This window comes from Coffea arabica, chromosome 5c (assembly GCF_036785885.1).
Source record: "Coffea arabica cultivar ET-39 chromosome 5c, Coffea Arabica ET-39 HiFi, whole genome shotgun sequence".
Taxonomy (NCBI): Eukaryota; Viridiplantae; Streptophyta; class Magnoliopsida; order Gentianales; family Rubiaceae; genus Coffea; species Coffea arabica.
Window position 1 is genome coordinate 2,107,703 of NC_092319.1, and position 19,973 is coordinate 2,127,675.

General features: G+C 35.0%; 1 non-coding gene and 1 pseudogene across 1 annotated transcript; both read right to left on the reverse strand.

Annotated features, from left to right (window-relative positions):
- Window positions 1-800: 800 nt before the first annotated feature.
- On the reverse strand, window positions 801-10,376 carry LOC140007687 (cytochrome P450 81Q32-like; annotated as a pseudogene).
- A 3,323-nt stretch (window positions 10,377-13,699) lies between these two features.
- On the reverse strand, window positions 13,700-13,806 carry LOC113691210 (small nucleolar RNA R71). Its single transcript, XR_003448621.2, has one exon. It is a non-coding gene; the product is annotated as a small nucleolar RNA R71 (small nucleolar RNA).
- Window positions 13,807-19,973: the final 6,167 nt, after the last annotated feature.

Below are 19,973 nucleotides of genomic sequence, written 5' to 3' on the forward strand. Positions count from 1 at the left end.
GCTATGATGAGCGTTTAAGTCATCACAGTTGGTAGATTAACACAGGCCAACTAGAAGAGCCATAACATATAATCAAACCAGATAAAAAAAAATATTGCAAGCTGAAAGAATTTGGCCCCGTGGCGTGGCCAGCAAATTGACAAGGTCATATTTACCAAAAAAGTTTTACTAGTCATATTCAAATCGAACAACACAGACTGTTTTTCCCAGAACAAGTCTAGCTGGCTATCTGTCCATTGAAATCAAAGAAATTGGCTTTTGGAAAACTGAAACTCATTAAGGGTGCTATTAATAAATAACCTTTGTCCTTTCACATCAATAAGCTTACAGTGTCTGGATATGTAAACTTCCTAATTGTAGTATCTTGCATCCGCAAGACTGACATAATCGCTGCTTTAAATAAAAGAAAGATTAGAATAATAAAATGATGGTGGCACACGTTTGCTACTGTTCTTTCATGATTTTGGAACTAAATGCGTCTTTTTCACACATATCCCTCTGGTTATCATGTCCCTTTTTTCTTTGAGTCCTTGGTGACACACATTTTCAATTTGCTTCATTTAGTACACTATATTGCGAGAGATGCTATATGGAATCCGAAATGACCCGCCAAAAAAAAGGGCTACGTAGTGAAATTTCTTACCAGCCAATAAGAAGAAGTCGATATCTCATCTGAAGAATCAAAATGAACCGACTGAATGCACTGGTGGATATTTTCTTCTGACCGAGCCATTAATGCTTGTTGAAACAATTTATCTGCACACAATGGCTTATTACTATCATTTACTATAACAAAAACTTCATACCAACTGCAAAATATAACCATCATTTACTATCACAAAGACTCCATATGAACTGCAAACTATAACCATGAATGCAATGCTCACAAAAATACAGGCACAAAGAAACGCACCCATATATACCAAAATAACAATCTGAATTGAAGAAGCACAGAAAATAATGAACATTTTACTAGTACTAGTACTATCGAATAATGTGAAGATGGTTACCGGCATTTCAATATGAACCAATGACATTAGGCCAACGAGGGATGTCAATGTGATTACCTTCCCATTGATTTCGAAAAGGGATTGATTGAAAGAAGCTGCAGTTAGTATAACTTGAGGGAAGCTGGTGGCACCAGGGACCAAACTAGTAAAATGTACTCCCGGACCAGTGTTAGAAACTCCATCTAAAATCTCAGACCACCATTCGTATATAGGTATTCTGAGCCTGCTCACCCCCGCAGCACCATCCACCAAGTTTCCAATCTTCTCCTGCAACGACAGCTTCTTGATTAGATCATCCACCCTGGTTTTCACGTCCAGCGAAGTATAGTAGAACGTATAATTCCCCGATGCACAGGCGTAAGCTGGAGTCTGAGCAAAAGCCAATCATGTGTCGAAGAAGAAAAAATAGACCAAAAGAAGCAGCTGAAAACAATGCGGAAGCAAAGCAAAACAGAGTGTTTTGCATGCTGAGGGGCCATTGTTTTGTGTGATGTTTACTGTGAAGACAAGGATAATTGTGCTTTAAGTATTATCACGGAATGATGGTATCAGACATTTGTTATATCTATCTATGCACAACACAACATTCTATATATATATATATATATATATATATATATAAAGAGAGAGTGAGAGAGAGAGAAAATTCAGGTAAGCTTTGTTTGAATTGTACAGACATGTTGAATTTGTTCCATTTATGCTAACTCCAAGGATTGAATGAAACTTAACTAACTACACTAAGGGTCTGTTTGGTTGGAAGTAAAATATTTTCCTTGGGAAAATATTTTTCGTGGAAGTAATTTTCCATGAAAATCATTTCCCTTTCATCATTTTCAGGTGTTTGGTTAGTTTATTGAAAATATTTTCTTACTTCATTTTTCTGGTGTTTGTTTAACTTTTAAAATATTTTCACTTTTATCTCTATCTTTACTTCTACACATTATAACTACATACTTCTTCCCATGCAAAATAAGAAAATTTATCTCATTGTTTAACTTTAAAAAATCTTGGAGAAATATATATATGAATCAAAAATATCTCGTTAAGCAATAAACAAATTGCTGGCCATTTGGTGTCAAACATCAATCACATGCAATGCTTATTGTGACATATATCTTGTACTATCACTGCTGGAAGTTTTTCTAGAAAAGAATGTCCCTATTATACATAATTAATTACTAGCATAGGATGAGTATGATGAGGTTTTTTTTTTATTTTGAATATACTAGGGGGAGGGTTGGGTAGTACAGGGGAGGGAGTGTAAGGAAGAGGTCTTGGGTTCGAGTCCTCCTGTTTACACTAAAAAAAAAAAAAAAGAACATACTACAAGATGTTTTCAGTAAGTTTGGAACATATTACAGGCGGGGATGCATGCATTTCGGAAAACAACTTCAGTAAGTTTGGAAGGGAAGTTGTTTTCCATAAGATGAGTGAAAATATTTTACATAGAAAAATATTTTCAGTAACTTTTGTGCAACCAAACACGGGAAATTAGGAAAATATTTTCCTGAAAAACATTTTCACCCAAAACAAACGGACCCTAAGATATACTACACTAATGAACTAGAAGTTCTAGTGAAAGACTACATTTTGTGTAGTTTATCTAGGTTCTAAAGTTGTGAAAATATGTTTTCAAGCCTCCTATTTATAGATGAATTCAAACTCCAAATGAGTTGTTAAAATTGATATGAAATACTTCTTAAGATTCCTGAAATAGGCTTCTACAAGGTTCCATGCTCTTCTTTACAATTACAACCGAAATTCTTGTTGGAAATGAGCTAGAAAAGCATGGAAAAACTGAGCAAATGGTTTTGCAAGTTGCATAACCACCTAAAGAATACGCGGGGTTAATATGCTTGTGTAAGATCACTTATTGTACCCGCGTATTACCTCTCCTACATTTTATTTGTCCTTTTCTACTCTAGCTAAAATGTGGAGGTAAAACATGGGTTTCCCAGTGTATTTAGATCGCGTTTTCTACTCAGAGAACTGGACTTGTTCATATTGTCATCTCCAAATTATACTCAAATCACATCTAATACTATTTCATGAATTCTTTTTTTTTTTTTATCTAAAGTGATCATTAATCTCCATACCCTACAAATGCAACAAGTTTTACACGTTAAAATACTCAAATACAAGTTTTGATTATAAAATGGAGCTTATGAAAATAGTGGCTTAAAAGAGCAAATTTCATCCTTACAAATCCTAACAATATTCCAAACTAAGTAAATAAACACATTTAAAATACGTAAATAAAATGCTTATCACCGAACGCTCCTTCTCTCAATCCAATGATGGAGATGGAAGTTTTTCTCCTTGAACTGAACTAGAAAATTTAGCTACCCATGTTTTAGCGAGAACGCAAAGAAAAAAAAAAGAAAATAATGAAGGAATGAATAGGGATCCTTCATGTCTTCTATTTCTCCCTATTTATTCTAAAAAGAAACTACAATTATCAAAGCTAAAAGATAAGAGATAAGCATTTCAAAAATCTCTCAATTCCCACCGAACTTCTTTTCAAAAATTGGATTGTATCTAAGTTCTCTTTTGATTGGTCAATGTGTAATCCCTTGATAAGATTTTCAAAATTCAAGTTTATTTCCTTGACAAGTCCTTCTAGGATATCTTTAAACATATCTCTGCTTAACTTCCACCACAATATGCTTGATTTTCCTCCATATCTTCACAATTCAAACTTTCAACTTGTTTTCTTGATAATCATAGAAAATACACTCATAATTTAATAAATCCATAATAAAAGCTAAGCAAATCATATCATAAATATATGCAAATAATGGTTTTATCAATTCTCCCACATTTAGCTTTTGCTTGTCCTCAAGCAAAATTCAAATTTATTTTCCAAAAACAAAAATTACAATGCCATCAATAATTAACAATTAAACTCTAAAAATATCATAACACATCATGAACAACATTCTAAACAACTTAAAATTACCTACCAAGCATAGACATGGTTTTATATTTTATAATTGTGACTCTTTACCACCCTATAATAAAAAACTCTACCCAGAGAATTGTCAACTACTGATAAGATTCAGTGATAAACTTTTAAGACTTTGTAGAGGGGTTGTAATATTGTCTAAACTGTAGTAAGATGTTCTGCGAAGAGGAAAATTTCGGTAATAAACTTATATGAATTTGTAGAAAAGTTATAAACTCTACAAAAGTAGTAATAATTTTTTGGTCTGTCTAATAAGAGAAGTAGTTCGTGTTAAATTTTTTTAGCAAAGTAAAGCTAATTAGGAAAAATGTATAAGTGTAAGAAAGATTAACAATTACTAGTGCATATATGCATATGGTAGGTTAGATATGATTTAGGTATATTAACAACGGAATCCATTAGAAAATTTCATAATTTTTAGTGAACAGACAAGTTTTGCTATGAAAGTAGTCGTTTTTGGTGATGATCTGGTAGGATTTACTAGAAAAGTTGTAAATTTGGCTCAAAGATGTAGAAAGACGCTTCCATCAAGTGTTAATTTTAGCTATGAGGATGCTAAATTTAGATGATAAACTTGTATGATTTAGCAGAAAATTTGTAAAATTGGCTAAAAATGTAGTAAAATGTTTTCATGAGTAGGTAATGAAATTCAAATACTGTATTGAAACTCTAATCTACTCTGGAGAATCAAAATGAATTGATATTTTTGAGTGTTCAAGAAGAATTCTTCATAAAATTTTATGAACTAAAGTGAGATCAGATGTTCTGATAGAGCAATAATTTTTTGGTATAAAGGTAAATAAAACATGTGTAGTAAAAAAATAAGTACTAAGATGTTTTAAGAAGGGGTGAAAAACTTTTGTGTTTTAAGGAAGGGGTAAAATATTTCTATCAAAATTGTTAGACATAATAGACGTATGTAGGATTATTACATTTTAAGAGAAGGGAATTTTGCTATAAAAATGGAAATTTTGAATAGTAAATTGGGCAGGATTAATTTTGACCCCATAATGAAGTTTTATGTAATTACCCCTTGTTTTTGTTTATATGTTTATTATAGGATACTACTTTTCTATATATTTCGGTTCTTTTTTTTTTTTTTTTTTTGGGGTAAGTTAGTATTAGGAGACAAGTGACCAAGTCCTTCTAGAGCATGACTTCGTTTCCATAACAAACTCTATTTGCTCGTTTCCATTAGAAACTCTAATTGGCTGAACTTTGGTTCTGTTTAACAACTAAACATTAGAAACTCTTAACGGATTTTGTTTACCGGAAAAAAATGTCTGTGTGTGTGTGTGTGTGTGTGTGTGTGTGTGTGTGTGTGTGTGTGTGTGTATATATATATATATATTTGACTTAGTGATAACAGGCGTGGTTTATTGTATAATTAATTTTAGTTGAGGGATAAGTAGGATAAGAAAGTAGTATAGATGATCCAAATGTTAAGCCCCATAACTTCTTCATATCCCTCCGCAGTTCTGCCATTTATGTAATTATGATCATTTTACTTTCCAATAAGTTTTGTTCTCATAAACAATTAATCACATAAAAGGAAAAAAAAGAAAAAAGAAAATCCAAAACAGTTCATTGTTACAGACCGGAAATCATGCCTTGCAAAAGATTGGTAGTCATGATGATTGTCTGTCCACTCTTTTAGCATATGAATTGTCAAAATTAAGGATATTAACGGCTTGAAATATTATACACAGCTCAACTTGTTGAAAATTCGTTAAACTGAGGTTCTCCCGAGGCCCAGCTGTTCTCCACGGCTTCTAGCTTTTGCATGTATATAAATACATGCAAAAACCTCTCCAACAATTGCTTGGCTTCGAGCAACTACACATTCTAAAGGCACAAATTCTCAGCTCTCGATCATCTACAAGTTCGCATTTTCTCGACAGAATGACAACATTGACAAGAATGGTTCTTGTGTTGGTCGTTGCATTCTTGCTATGCTCAGCAGTAGTTTGCAATCCTCCTCCAGGCAGGACGATTGATTACAGCCGTTTGACCCCGGACACTACCCCATGCGATGATTTCCACAAGACGAACTGCAGCCCAGGAGTGGAGGCAGGAGCTGTAAATCCCTGGACCAGGGGTTGTAACAAAATTACACGTTGCCGGTGTTGCCGCAAAATGCTGCTTGAATACCAACTTTTGCTCTATTAAAGGTGGGGACTCAAAAGATTTACTTGACTGAGAAAAGCTTTCCACGTATAAGGAATAGGGAGATCATCCTTGTAATTTCTGTTAGGCATCATGCCCTTCGACTGTATGGTTATATTCCTTCTGTCCAAATTATTTAGTCATGTTTTAGGAATTCAATTTTTTAAGAATAATGGTTGATTGTGATGTTTGTGTTTTTTTTTTTTAAATTTTACTCTCACAAATTCAAATTTTAAATTTGAACGGTAGCATGCATATGATTAGAAAAAATGACTATATTCAAAAGAGAAAATAAAATGTGTTTTACCTTTTCTAACATGATAAATATTTTGAGACATTCCAAAATCGAAAATATGACACTTTCAATTAAACGGAGGGAGTAATAAATTAGCATTACCATACCTTATTAAGACCAATGAAGCATCCTTGTCGTAATGTTACTTTAACAATTTCAGTTGAATTCAAAAGTACTTTTCATATTATGCACTACAACAAAAATTTGAGCAATAGCTACGAAACTTTCAGCGAGGACTACAAAATTTATCGGTAGAGTGTATAATCTAGCAAAGGACTTTCAAACTTCTCGCCCAATTTCAGAAGCCCACTACAATTAGCGAGAAATAGTTCATGCTATAGGATGACTGTAGTTCCTGCTTTGGTAAAATAAAACAATGACTGGCAGCGAGGCTTCGATTTCCTCAGGAGCAATTTCCCTTCTTCTTTCCATTAGGGAGGGAACCTCAAATTAATTTTCAGACCTTTGACCGACGAGTAGAATAAAGCTAGTGCACCAATTTATTTTTTCGTATCAGTTTTGTGGTAACAGTTACACACAGAGTCAAAGATGTTTGATTTTTTTTCCTCTCAATATTGATTAGCTGGTTTAAAGGCTCAATTATTTACCAAAAAGAAAAATTTTCTTCCACATTTTTAAATTAAAATCCAAGTAACCTAAAAACTAAGAACCCGTTTCATTTTTAGAAGAAAATACAGTATATGTAAAATAAAATTCTTTCACGTGATTGAGAATCTGTATGATAGCATGACATATGTAGGTGTGAATATTCAGAGGATTAGGTAAGCGCTCATTTTGTCATGACAGTGGTTTTCATTTTTTTTTTATAACTTGGATTGGATTAGAAGATGTTTGTGAGTTTCTATGAAATTTATGGGCCATTAGATTGTCTAATCAAGTCAGAAAAATTTTGGATCTCTGACTAATAAAATGTTGAGAAATTAGACAAATTCGTCACGTTGCGAATAAAGTGTAGGTTTAAATGTCTAAAACAGAATTACAAAACATAGGCGTCTTCGTTTTGGCTTTGGGTGGACATCTTGTTTTGATAAAATTCTTTAGTTCATAAAATTATAATGCCATCAATATTTGACAATTAAACTCTCAAAATATTATAACACATCACGAACAACATGCTAAACAACTTAAAATTAGCTACCAAGCATAGACATGGCTTTATATTTTATAACTATGACTCTTTACCATCCTATGCCTGGAGAAGTGCCAGCCAGCGATAAGTTTCAGTGATAAACTTTTAAGATTTAGTAGAGGGGTCGTAATATTGTCTAAGATGTAGTAAGATGTTCTGTGAAGAGGAAAGTTTCGATCATAGACTTAGATGAATTTGTAGAAAAGTTGTAAAATCTACAAAAGTAGTAGCCCTTTTTTGGTTTATATGTTTTTTATACGATACTATTTTTCTATATATTTTGGTTGGTTTTTTTTTTTTTTTGGGGTAAGCTTGCATTAGAAGGCAAGTGACCAAGTCCTTCTAGAGCATGACTTCGTTTTCATACCAAACTCTAATTGCTCGTTCCATTAGAAGCTCTAATTGGCTAGACATTGGTTCTATTTACCATCTGTAAAACATTCCTAAATTCTATCTCCACATTAAAATTCTTATACAAAAAAATCCAGAAGGGTAGTCTGGAAGTTTGTGGGAAGTTATGTAAAGCTGAAAATTATTTAACCAAGGGAAGTTATGTATATATTTTGAAAACTATAAGGGGTTTATATGATAAAATATTAGACCATAAGGGGGTTATATGATAAAATATAAAATCATACGAGATTAGTGTGTCGTGGTAATTTCGACATTTTTAAAAGTTCTGTTATAAATGACTATTTCCATCATTTTGATATTTTAATGCAAACCATGAGGGGGTTATGTAACAATAAAAGTGTTAAATAACTTTCTCAAGAAATCAGCTCAAATAGTCATGAAAACTTCACTTAAAAATCATAGAAATTCATTCATTCCCTAGATTTACAAACTAACAAGACATAAAGGAAACACAAACAAGAACCTGGGAAACAATAATGCTGGAGTATGAAACCACCATAATAGTAATCACCTCTGTGCATAGTTTAAAATAATGTAAGTGATATATATTGGGATTATTCAAAATACATAAATTAAACTTGCAAAACAAATCTTTCTTTGATTAAAAAAAAAAAAAAAGACAATAGAGAGACACTTAAATGGGGAATCTTATTGAAAATGCTGGTTGTTAATCATATAGTCTAAAGGAGGAATGAGACCAACAACCATTCAATCTTTGATTGCAAAAGTTGATACGAAATAGTAATTTGGATTGGTTTTATTGCTTAAAAGAATAATAGCAAAGATGAACATAAAGCAGGTGCAGATCCACTCAAGATAATATTTTCTTGAAAGGAACATCCACCAAGAGATTGATTAATATTGTCACAACTGATCTTGTGTCTTATTTATTACCGAAATTAGCTATTCAGCAATATCTAATTTACCACAGTATTAGCTTAAATTCTCTCGACACCATTTTACTCAAGGCAGTCCAATCGTAAATTTTGCAGAACTCAAATCTTGCAAAAAGCTAATATAAGGTGGATTCAGTAGTACTATGTTGATCGTCCCTCGTTACAAGTATCTTATAAGTTATACCAATATGTTCTGTTATAAAAACCAAAACGGTATATATTAATAGTATATCTTACAAGTAATACAAACAAGTTGTATCATTTTATCGCTTGCACCAATAATAGAACCAGTGAAGTCGTCAGCAACATGTAGTGTGACAAATGAATAATTAGACACCCTCCGTGTATGTGCAAATAATGAGAACTATAGTTATTAATGACTATTATTTTTATAAAATTGGGTTTTATTCTTAAAAGATTAATCAGGAAAGGATTTTATGAAAATAAATGTGTTAATTAAAAAATTAAATTTGGACAAAATTTTATGAATTCAAAGATTATTTACAGGACTAGTAATCGCTAGGAAGTCACCAATAATTGTGGTTACTAAGGTGATTTAAAGTTTTCTATAAAACTAAAAATGGGATTTTCTACAATTTGTTGTAAGGGTAAAATGGTATTTCAATAAATGATAAAATAGCTTCACACCAATGGTCCCCTTCTTTGGCTTTTGTATGGATAACCATGGCTTCATGTAGATTAGTTTTCTTGGTGTGTTTTTTCAAAAATTTTAGGAAGAATTGTAATTTTGGTCCCCAATCTATAGTGTATGCACGGAATTATCCCCGATCTATTTTGAAAATCAATTTTGATCCCCAATCTATTCAATTTTGCGCTAAAGTGAACAATTGATGGAATCTCTTCAATTTCAATCGGAACTAAGTCACGTGAGATCACGTGCCGGCACCTAAAACCCCTTTTTCAATTTTTTAATTTCTAAAACACGTTTTTTCTAGTGGCTTGGCTTTTAGCATGGACACTCCTGTCCCTTCAGCCAGATCAATCTCCTCCTCATCAATTCTTTTCCAATCAAAACTCTGAATTAGAGATCCCAAGGCCAAACCCACCACCCGCTGTGCTGGGCCAGAACCGGGCCAAGATCTCCTTCCCATCCCAAATGGAATCAGCTTTGATGGTTGAACCTGTAAGCCTTCGAATCTCTCTGGCTTGAAGCTTGTTGGATCATCCCAAACGTTTGGGTCCCTATGAACTGCCCATGCATTAACTAGCAAAATTGTGCCTCGCAGAATATTGTATCCCCCAATTTTATAGTCATTGGATACTCATGTGGCACTAGCATTGGTGCTACAGGGTACAATCAAAGTGTTTCTCAAACAATGTTATGAAGATAAAGAAGATTGGATAGATCATGTTCGTCGACCAATCGATCAGTCCCTACTTGAGCATCCAATTCAGCTCGAGCTTTCTCTAGCACCTCGGGATGGTTGAGCAAAAGAGACAAGGCCCATTCTATAGTCATCGATGAAGTGTCTGTTCCAGCCGTAAGCACGACCTACCAATAATATACTAGTGGTTCAATTGAATGCTCATTCCAGTTTAATGGTGAAGAATGGCTAATAGGAAAAGAATATACTTACTAGTATAATCCCTTCGATGATTTGGTCCGTATAATCCCTTTGATTTCCAATTATTATCATCCGCTCTTCTCTCTCGGCTGCTTGCTTGCTTGCTTATGAAGTAGTACTGCTGCTGCTGCTGTTGCTTCTGTTGTTTGTGTAGGAGAGTTGAACTAGATCCGTCTCTGATATTGATTGCAGATTATCTCCATTACTAATAGAGGCAAGAACGAGACTTCGACTTGGAAGCCAAGCTAAGCTTCTTACTCGTGCTGTGGGTTCTGGGGATTTGAAGGCGGCGGCCAACAAGAGGAGTAATTTGGATTGTGAGATTACAGCTTTCATGTCTTTGTTTAATAAGACAAAAGGCAAGAGAAAGTTGAAAATATTAAAAAACGTGTTTTAGAAATTAAAAAATTGAAAAAGGGATTTTAGGTGTCGGCACGTGATCTCATGTGACTTAGTTCCGATTGAAATTGAAGAGATTCAGTCAATTGTCCACTTTAGCACAAAATTGAATAGATTGGGGACCAAAATTGATTTTCGAAATAGATTGGGGTTAATTCCGCGCATACACTATAGATTGGGGACCAAAATTACAATTTTCCCAAAATTTTATTCTAACAATGTATGTGAAAAACTTTTACTGTAAATGGTTAAATGTTTTTGCGAGGTGTTTTAGAGGATGTTTTTGCGAGGTGAGAATGTATTTTAGAGTATTTTTAAAATTTAAACATTTCATGGGGTATTTATAAAAATTTTAAGAAAAACTTCACCACCACTCCTCCTTCCAACTTCACCACCGGCCTTCTCTTCCTCTCTCCTCTTTCCTCTCCCCCTCTCCCGTGCATCCTATTGCCCTTTGATAAGTGAATATTTAACGTACATTTTGTACGAATTTGGCATGAATTTTTGGTATGTTTTGAGAAGATTAAAGCCATATTTGAACTCTTTTGGTGATAATTGCTTAAATATTGTTTAAGGGTTCAGAAATTGATAAATGAGTGGATTAATGCGTTAATTTTGTGAAATTGTGAAGGTAATTGATGTATGAAATTCATGCACAAGTTGAAAGAAATGTCAGGGTCATCCAGAGGACAAAGTACACAAGAAATTGGGAGCAAAAATATAGAAAAAGAGAAGAAGTGAAAAACTGGAAAAATGCTCAACACGGATCTGAGGTCGGATCCGTGTGTACAAGAGGGATCCGACCCCTCGTCTGTACTTCTGGCGGAGTGTATCCGAGGTCAGGACGATCCGACCTCGGATCCATCATGGGAAGTCCTCGGATCCCATGATCCGAGCTCGGATCCATTTTCAACCCTCGGATCCGAGGCTCGGATCTGTCTCTCTCCTCAGCAAGTGCAACAGCCGTTTTTCTTTACCTTTCTCACAACTTTTCCAACTATTTTGAGGGACAGAAATCGGTGGCACATGCTTCTGCAACAAAAGAGAAGACCAAATGAGTGTGGGCAAAAAGGAAACATCATATCTTTGACTTCTTTTACAAAATCTGAGTGGAGGAAATTATGAAGTGAGAGGAATGGAATTTTGACCACATTTTATGCAGAAAGCAGGGGAGAAGCCTGACATTACCATACGTAGCTAGTTTTCTTTCTTGTATCTAAGTTTCTCTCTAGTTAGGAGTTCTTGGAGAAGCACTTTGTCTTTGGAGTTTTTCACTTGTAATCAGATTGTGCAAGAGCATAGCAGGAATTAGAGAGCTTCACCTTCAGTTGGCTAAGCTTTCTTTTATCTTTCTTATACTTGTACTGTATGATGTTTTGCAGCAATAAACTTGTGATTCTGATTGTTGAATCATACATGAGTAGCTAACTTTCTTCATCTAGGGAGTAGATGAAACTTATGGCTAATTAGTATAAATTGAATGTGATTTACACTTGTTATATCTTGTATTAACTTGTCTACTTGTGTAGCTGTGATTACTTGCTATTGATTGATCACCAATAGTTTGGTTATAGTTGTTATTGTTCAATGAGAATTGGTAATAACAATGGAAACACATGAGTAGAGCTTGAGTTGTATGTTCATGAAAATAGAGATACACTTAGGTGGATTACTTAGCATTTCATGAAATAAAACAGAGTAGTAGTAGTATTTCACCATGAAAATAGGGAAATCTATATTGCTTTAGGCCATTTCATCATGAAAATGAGACTTGGAAACTTTGGAAATGAATCTCTGGTTAAGCAAGAATAATAGCAAGAAGTAAATCCATTCATTTGTGTTGTTTATGCCATAAGTGGAATCTACATCCCTAGAATCTTCCTTAAGTGAAATTTCTCTATTTGCATTAAGCACTTGTTAAACTAGATTTATATATCAGATTTGTAGATTACAGCATTATACTTTTTCTGCTCAAATTATTTGTAAGTCTAAATAATAGAGAAAACAAGGGCTTAGTAATTGTTTGATTTGCTCCTCGTGGGATCGACCCGATACACATCTTGTACTACAATTGCGACCTGTATACTTGCAGTCCAACGGGTGTAAAATCGGAATTAAACTTGCATTGATCTAAAAATCCCGTCAAGTTTTTGGCGCCGTTGCCGGGGAGCGGCAATATTAGGGCCTCATCATCTCTATTAATTTAGATAAATTTCATTATCTTTATTCAAGTTGTTGAATTAAAAGTATAAAAATTTTCTCTTGTTTTTGTTTGTAGTGTATGCACCGATCAAATCGAGGAGTTGTACATTTCGATCCTGAAATTGAAAGAACATTACGCAGACAAAGGAGGAATACATCACATCAAGAGGAACAAGAGGTTTGGCAGCCAATAGAAGATATCTTGATAGAATTACAATTTGAGGAAGAAATGGCAGAAAATGAATCGAATAGGAGAATTCTGCGAGATTTTGCTTTACCGGGAGCACAAGGATCTCAAACTAGCATTGTAAGACCAACGGTAAACGCTAATAACTTTGAGATAAAACCATCACTGATTCAAATGGTACAACAATCTCAATATGGAGGTAATGCTACTGAGGATCCAAATTCTCACTTGTCAACATTTCTTGAAATTTGTGATACAATTAAGTTTAATGGTGTTAGTGAAGATGCGATTAAACTTCGATTGTTTCCATTTTCACTAAGGGACAAGGCTAAGGTTTGGCTACAATCTCATCCTCCAAATACTTTTACTACTTGGGATGAATTAGCTAAGGCTTTTCTTAATAAATTCTTTCCACCTGGAAAAACTGCTAAATTGAGAATGGATATAACAAGTTTCTCTCAACAGGAAGGAGAGACATTGTATGAAGCTTGGGAGCGTTATCGGGAATTGCAAAGAAGATGCCCTCATCATGGTCTACCCGATTGGCTAGTAGTCCAAACATTTTACAATGGTCTCACCTATCCAACAAAGACACATGTAGATGCAGCAGCGGGAGGAGCTTTAATGGGAAAGACAGCTGAGGAAGCTCAGCAATTGATCGAAGAAATGGCTGCTAACAACTACCAATGGGCAAACGAACGAGGTAATTCAAGGAGAACCGCAGGTATGCTTGAAGTAGATACCTTGAATATGTTAAGTGCAAAAATGGATAATGTGGTTAAGATGCTTAATAGGCAAGTTGGTTCTAGTTCTAATCAAGGAGTAGTTGTTGCAAGTTGTACCATTTGCGGCGGAGATCATGATGATTTTATGTGTTCTAGCAGTGAACAGGTTCAATATCTCAACAATTACAACCGTCCACCCCAAAACAATCCATACTCCAATACTTATAATCCAGGATGGCGTAATCACCCGAATTTTGGATGGAAAGATCAAGGGAACCAACAAAGACCAGTTAATCCACCAGGTTTTCAACAAAAGCAACCACTGCATGAGTCCAAACCAGCTTGGGAATTGGCAATCGAAAAGCTAGCCAATGCATCAAATGATAAAATTGAAAAGTTAGCTAGTGCCACTACTCAACGGTTTGAAAGAATTGAGGGAAGAATGGACCAACTCACCAATATGTACAGGAATGTTGAGGTCCAATTAGGCCAAATTGCCAATGCGGTTAATAATCGCAATCAAGGGGATTTACCTAGCAAAACTGAAGTGAACCCAAGGGAGCATGTGAAGGCCATAACCCTCCGTAGTGGTAAGGAATTAGTTGAGCCGCCAGTAGTTGGAAGTGGAAGAGAGTTTGAAAAAAGAGAGAATAAGAAATTGAGTGAGTTAAAAGAGGGAAGCAAGGAAGAAAAAGGGAAAGAAAAGATAGAGGAAAATGAACTGCAAATGGAAGATGCAACACCAATTCCACCGCCGGTGCCATTCCCTCAAAGATTGAAGCCTTCAAGAAATGACAAAGAATTTGAGAAATTTGTCAACATTTTTAAACAATTACATATTAACATTCCTTTTGTGGATGCTATTTTGCAGATTCCTTCGTACGCGAAGTTTCTCAAGGAGATAATGACCAAGAAAAGGAAGTTGGTAGACAGTGAGACAATTGCATTAACAGAAGAATGTAGTGCAATCATACAAAACAAATTGCCACCCAAATTGAAAGATCCAGGGAGTTTTACAGTTCCTTGCACTATCGGTAATGTAGAATTTTCTAAAGCACTTTGTGACCTTGGTGCAAGTGTGTCATTGATCCCTTTAACTGTGGCTAGGCAATTGGGGTTGAAAGAGTTGAAGCGTACTAACATTTCTTTGCAATTGGCTGACAGGTCTATTAGACATCCAATGGGCATATTGGAAAATGTGCTCATTAAAGTGCAGAAATTTATTATTCCTGTCGATTTTGTTGTTTTAGATATGGAGGAAGATGTAAATGTACCTATTATACTTGGTAGACCATTTCTGGCCACTGCAGGTACAATAATAGACGTCAAACGAGGTAAGTTTAAGTTTCAAATCGGTGAAGAGGAAGTGGAATTTGATTTGAGTAAAGTAGAGAAATATCCCTCTTTTACCGACCATGTTTATTCGGTTGACATATGTGATGAATTGGCATTAGAAATGAGTCAAGTAAATCTTGATAATGATTCTCTTGAACTTTGTCTTAATGGTATAGGTATACAAGAGGAACAGATTGAAGAAATGACTGAATTTTTGCAGGCACAAATTCCTTATAAAAGGAGAAATGCATACGAGGCGTTAGGACTGAGCAAAGGGCTACCTCCACCATCATGTGAGAAAGCACCGCAGCTTGAGCTTAAGCCGCTGCCTAAGCACCTCAAATATGCATTTCTTGGAGAAAAAGAGACATTGCCTGTGATTGTAAATTCAGCATTAAATGAGGAACAATTAGACAAGCTCTTACGTGTTTTAAGGAAGCATTTAAAGGCTATAGGATGGACAATTTCTGATATCAAAGGAATTAGTCCAACTATTTGTATGCACAGGATTTTATTGGAAGAAAATTCTAAACCAGTGGTTGAGACTCAAAGAAGGTTAAATCCAAACATGAAGGAAGTGGTAAGAGTAGAAATCCTTAAATGGTTGGATGCAGGTATAATTTTTCCAATTTCTGATAGTGTGTGGATTTCTCCTATTCATGTAGTACCAAAGAAAGGGGGGATAACCATAGTACATGGTAAAAATGATGAAATGATTCCCTCTAGAGTTGTGGTTGGTTGGCGAGTCTGTATTGATTACAGAAAATTGAATGCAGCTACTAGGAAGGATCATTTCCCTCTTCCTTTTCTTGATCAAATGGTAGAAAGATTGGCCGGATATGAATTTTATTGTTTCTTGGATGGTTTTTCAGGATACAATCAAATAGTCATTGCACCAGAAGATCAAGAGAAAACTACATTCACTTGTCCTTACGGTACTTTTGCATTTCGAAGGATGCCTTTTGGACTGTGCAATGCACCGGCCACTTTCCAACGATGCATGATGGCAATTTTCTCTGATTTTAATGAGAAAATTATGGAAATCTTCATGGATGATTTTTCTGTATTTGGATCTACTTATGATGATTGTCTTAACAATTTAGATCTAATTTTGCAGAGATGTGAAGAAACAAACCTTGTACTCAATTGGGAAAAATGTCACTTCATGGTTTGTGAAGGTATTGTGTTAGGCCACAAAATTTCCTCAGAAGGTATTGAGGTTGATCAAGCCAAAATAGAGGTTATTGAGAGAATGCCTCCACCAACCAATGTGAAAGGCATTCGTAGCTTTCTTGGACATGTGGGATTCTATCGGCGGTTTATTAAGGATTTTTCCAAGATTGCTAAACCTTTATGTGAATTACTTGCAAAAGATGTTCCTTTTCACTTTAATGATGAGTGTGTACTTGCTTTTAATAGGTTGAAGAAGCAACTTGTCTCCGCACCCATCATAGCATCACCGGATTGGAGCTTGCCATTCGAATTAATGTGTGACGCAAGTGATTTTGCAGTTGGGGCTGTTCTTGGGCAAAAACATAATAAGCGACTTCATGTCATTTATTATGCAAGTAAAATGTTAAATGAAGCTCAAGTTAACTATGCAACAACAGAGAAGGAGTTGCTAGCAGTGATTTTTGCATTGGATAAATTTAGATCGTACTTAGTAGGATCTAAAGTTATCGTTTATACTGACCATGCAGCACTCAAGTATTTGTTAAATAAGAAAGATGCAAAACCGCGATTAATTCGATGGATTTTATTGTTGCAGGAATTTGACTTGGAGATCAAAGATAAAAAAGGATCCGAGAATTTAGTTGCAGATCATCTTTCTAGACTGGAGAACATGCAGCAAGATGACCATTTGTCCATTAAAGAAGAATTTCCAGATGAGTTTTTAATGGCAATTTATAAGTCACCATGGTATGCTGATCTAGTTAACTTTATAGCTAGTGGAGTGATACCAAATGATTTGAATTCTCATCAAAGAAAAAAATTCTTAAATGATGCTAAACATTACTTTTGGGAGGAACCATTCTTTTACAAACATTGTGCAGATGGAATAATTAGAAGATGTGTTCCGGAGGAGGAGGTACATAGCATTTTAATGCATTGTCATACTCTTGAAACGGGAGGTCATTTTAGTACTACTAAGACTGTAGCAAAGATATGGCAATCTGGATTTTATTGGCCTACTATGCACCAAGATACTAGAAATTGGGTGAAAAGTTGTGATCAATGCCAAAGAACCGGTAATATCTCAAGAAGGAATGAAATGCCTTTGACTACATATTTGGAAGTTGAGTTATTTGATGTTTGGGGCATTGATTTTATGGGACCATTTCCTAGCTCATATAATAACAAGTACATCCTTTTAGCAGTTGATTATGTCTCTAAATGGGTGGAGGCCATTCCTTCACAAACTAATGATGCTAAAGTTGTGCTTAAGTTCCTGAAACGGAACATATTTTGTAGGTTTGGAGTCCCAAAGGCAATAATAAGCGACGAAGGTAAGCATTTTTGTAATAAAGCTATTGACACTTTGTTGTTTAAATATGGGTGCAGGCATAAAAAGTCACTCCCCTATCATCCTCAAGCTAATGGACAAGCGGAGTTGGCCAACCGGGAAATTAAAATCATTTTGGAGAAAACAGTAAACCGATCAAGAAAGGATTGGTCAAACAAGCTTGAAGATGCTTTATGGGCGTATAGAACGGCATTTAAAACGCCATTGGGAATGTCTCCATATAAGCTTGTTTATGGGAAAGCATGTCATTTACCTGTGGAAATAGAACATAGAGCTTATTGGGCCGTTAAAGCAATTAACTTTGATTTTAAATCTGCAGGTGAAAAGAGAATGCTTGAGTTAAGCGAATTGGAGGAATTGAGGTTGACTTCGTATGAGAATGTCAAGATTTACAAAGAAAAAGTGAAATTTTGGCATGATAAACACATCCTCCCTAAGCATTTTGAAGAAGGGCAAAAGGTTTTGTTGTTTAACTCAAGGCTTAAATTATTTCCTGGAAAGCTTAAGTCTCGATGGTCCGGTCCATTTGAAGTGGTTCGCATGTTTCCTTATGGAGCAGTGGAAATAAAAGGAGAAAATGGTGCTCCATTCAAAGTAAATGGCCAAAGATTGAAGCTCTATTTGGCCGGAGAAAAAGTTCCTAAAGGAGTAATTTACTCCTTAGGAAATGCAATGGAGAATTAAAGAAGTTATAGGAGAGTCGAGCCAACGACTATAAACAAAAGCGCTTGTTGGGAGGCAACCCAATAATAATAGTGTATTTGTGTGTTTTTAGGTGTTTCTTACATTTTGGTGTGATTTAATTGACTAATTAGATGTATTTCACTTGTTTGTAGGAGGTACGGGAGTTTTATCATCCATCTCGGAGGTGCACTTGAAGAATATGTGTAAAAGGGAGTTTTTCTTACCAAATTGTGTTTTAAGTGCTTAAAATTCCCATGCATATACATACATTGTGCATTTCAAGTGAGTTTTGGTGATATCATGGTTATAAAGGCTTATGGACTCATTTGATGTACATTTAATGCTCAAAAATGCCATTTTAGTGTAAAAATGCAAAAATGATCAAAGAACCCCACCCCTCAATTTTCAATGTAGATGTGTTTGTTGTGTTTTGAGAGGTTGGATATTATGTTTATGGTATATTACATGTGCGTGGGAGGTTGGAATTGAGAAAAGGTATGTCCAATGTGTAATTTGGAATTGGCCGAAAAAGGGAGAAAAAGTTTGAAAAAATTGCAGTTTCTGCAATTTGTTGCAGAGACACAAGGATCCGAGCTCGGATCCTAAAAGCCCAGACAGATCCGACCGCGGATCCATTGATCCGAGCTCGGATCCATTCCAACCCAGACAGATCCAAGGGCTCGTCTGTGTTTCTGTTGGGACTGATCCGAGCCCTATCGGATCCGAGCCCTTCCAGAAAGGATCCGACCTCGGATCCTTTCACGATAAGAAAGGAAACGAGGCCTCGGTTCCTCATTTTTCCAGATTTCCCTTTTCTCTCTCTTCGAAACCCTATTCCCTTTCCTCCAATCTTCCATTTCATCCATAACATTCCCAATTTTTCACAACAAAAACCTTCACTAACCTCTTCTGAGCATTAACCCTTAACAATTTGAAATAAAAAACATCAAATTGAGGGGTTTTGATCTTCAAAACCTCAAATAGGGCCGAATTGAAATCTTGCATTTTTGAGGTCAAATTTGGGCTTGGTTGTTCTCCATTTTTGCATCATTATCATCCTCCATCATCACTCCATCTATTTGAGGTAACAATTTGCGAATTTCTTTGACAGTTTATAATTTTTTATTTTACATTTTTCTAGTTTTTGGGAATATTATGATAATTGCATATTTGTTGGACTTCCTTGATACAATTGTGCTACATTGCTCTTAGATAGATTGTGATAACAATTTTTTATGTTTATTTAGGGAATCATAGATTTGATATTATTTTGTTGAATTTTTCTAGGTAAATGGACATGAATTTGGAAAGATATATATTTTGGATTTTAATGCTACAATTATGCTACATTGTGATAATATATATCATTAGTAATGGTTGTTTGATTAGAATTGAGAAAATTGTTCTTATGGTGATAAATTTTGTTTTTTTTTTT